The 2,314-nt window shown below is 43.3% G+C and overlaps 1 protein-coding gene across 1 annotated transcript in view; it reads right to left on the reverse strand.

Annotated features, from left to right (window-relative positions):
- SEC24D (SEC24 homolog D, COPII coat complex component) overlaps positions 1–2,314 on the reverse strand; it is an 89,726-nt gene that overhangs the window by 79,396 nt on the left and 8,016 nt on the right. The window lies entirely within an intron of this gene.

Genomic DNA, 2,314 nt, shown 5'->3' on the forward strand with positions numbered 1-2,314 from the left:
CTGTGCATTTTATTGTAAGTACATTTTGCCTCAAAAGGAAAAATAATCTGTAAAGAAATATTAAACTCTGCTTAATGATAAGCATGCTAGAGTATGTAAGGGAATATCTGTGACTTCTTTCGAAACACATTTTAAAAAGGTAGACTGATAGCCAGATGAATCAATATGTGATCAGACAAGTACAGTTAAGTGTTAATGGTAGAATCCAGGGAGTAGGTATATGGGCGTTCGCTATAAAATTGTTACAAATTTTTTGAATGTTTGAAAATTTTCATAAGATGTTGAAACCAGCTAGTTAACATCGTTATTATTATGTAAAACACACACATCTCATCTAGATCAGGTGACCTCCAAGGTCATACGCCAGGCAGAGGTCTAAACTGGAGAGAGAATCAGAGGCTCCGGCCTTTAGCGCAGCAAAAGCAACGCAGGGTTCACCCTAACTCCCCAGACCACTGCGATGGGGTGCAGGTCACGGCTCCTGCCAGAAGTGATGCGTTTCTCACCCCCCGCTAGGCTGGCTCTGCCCTCGTGCTCGTGTCTCTGTGCAAGTGGGCAGCTGTCACTCAGGGCATCGGGGGAGGAATGGCAGCAGCATGGGCTGGTCCCAGTCCCAATATCCAGTAACAGCATCCTGGTATCAGGAACTTCAAGTGTACACCACTGCCTGTCTTCTTTCCCACGTAACCATACGTGGAAAACATCTTTCCAAGCTAGAACTTACAGACCTGTCTCCTCGTGCTTTCTAATCACGCTGACTCCCAGGAGGAGCGCATGAGCACTCGGCCCAGCGATCATGAAAGCAGATGCAGTCAGACAGGGGCCTCGGGCTCCATTACCTTCCTCGCCAGACTACCAAGAGACTGGGGCCCTGAGCTAGGGCCTCGCGGCCTCACGGCTTCACGCAAGGGCTTGGCATTTGTCACCGTATGACAGTCCACACTTTCTGTATAAGTGCATTGTTACAACAGGCCCAAAGTGTCCCAGTCCTTCAGCGTCTGCTATACAGGACGCCAATAAGCACAGCTCGTCAGATTTTGTTTTCCTAATGAACTGAATGACTACGTGTCGCATCATATACTCCGGTTTTCTGTTTACGATACAGAATGATGTAAAAGAAAGTAACGATGCGAGGAGAATTCTGGAACCGGTGGATCACTGAATTGCCCTCTCTTGCCGCACTTACCTCATTTGAAGGAATGGTGGCGAAGGGCGTGATGACCGCGGCTAGCGGGATCTGCGCTTGCTTGGCCATGTCGGACGTGCACGGGAAGCAGTACGTCGTGCAGCGAATGTACCGAGGACTAGCGTTGCCTGAAACGTTCAGACACACACACTTAGAACCTGCTCTCAAAACCCCGCCCTGGAATACATATTTGGAAAGGTACTTCTGGGTAATGCATTGCCTTATTTGTGAAACTTTCTTCGTAATTTCTAAAAAATAAAGGTAGCATTGTGCAATTCTACCAACTGAAACCTAGGTATACCATAATTTCTTGCAAAGTAAAAACTGAATTTTACTGCAAAAATATTAAAGAGATGTTTTAATTATTATTATTTTTCATAGGAAGGTTATTAATACAGCCAACTCAGATCTGAGAGGTGTCTAGAGTCAGTGAAAGAAATAAAACAAAGGCACAAAAACGGGAAAGCATAAAATTTCTTTACGATTCTATCTGACCATATTTTATTTTTCTAAATATGAAAATTAAATTTAGAAATGAAAATTCTGCTTGTAATAGAAATGTATTTTAAAACACCCGAATCCACTTTCAACATACACTAAGTTTCCTGACCAAATACCTTTATTTCATGAGCTACGTGGCTATTAAAACAATATCTGTAATAAGAACACTTTTGAATCACTACAATAACTTATTTAAAATAAATACTGAAATTAAATGACAATTAATAACTACGATATATTATGGTCAAAAGAACAATCATCAAACAAATATTTACTGAGTGCCTACAAAATTTTAAATACTATTCTAGGCACATCTCTGTAGAGCTTATGTTCTGCAGAGGACAGAGACAAGAAATAAAAAACCTAATAAATGAGTAAGTTATATGACAGTAGAAGATGACGAAAGCTATGAGGTATGCAGTTTTAAACAGTTACAGAAGAGGCCTTACTTAAAGGTTATATTCGAGCAAGGACTCCGAGGCGGCAAGGGTTCCCCAGGCAGGCACCTGGGCAGGTGTCAGTCCTCACACCTCACAGAGGGCAGCGTGGAGGGGCAGGGAGGTGGGATGAGCAAAGTGCACTGGGGCAGCGGGGAGGGAGCTGGACTCACGTGCAGGTGCGCGAGGC

This window comes from Pteropus vampyrus, unplaced genomic scaffold (genome assembly GCF_000151845.1).
Source record: "Pteropus vampyrus isolate Shadow unplaced genomic scaffold, Pvam_2.0 Scaffold174, whole genome shotgun sequence".
Classification (NCBI taxonomy): Eukaryota; Metazoa; Chordata; class Mammalia; order Chiroptera; family Pteropodidae; genus Pteropus; species Pteropus vampyrus.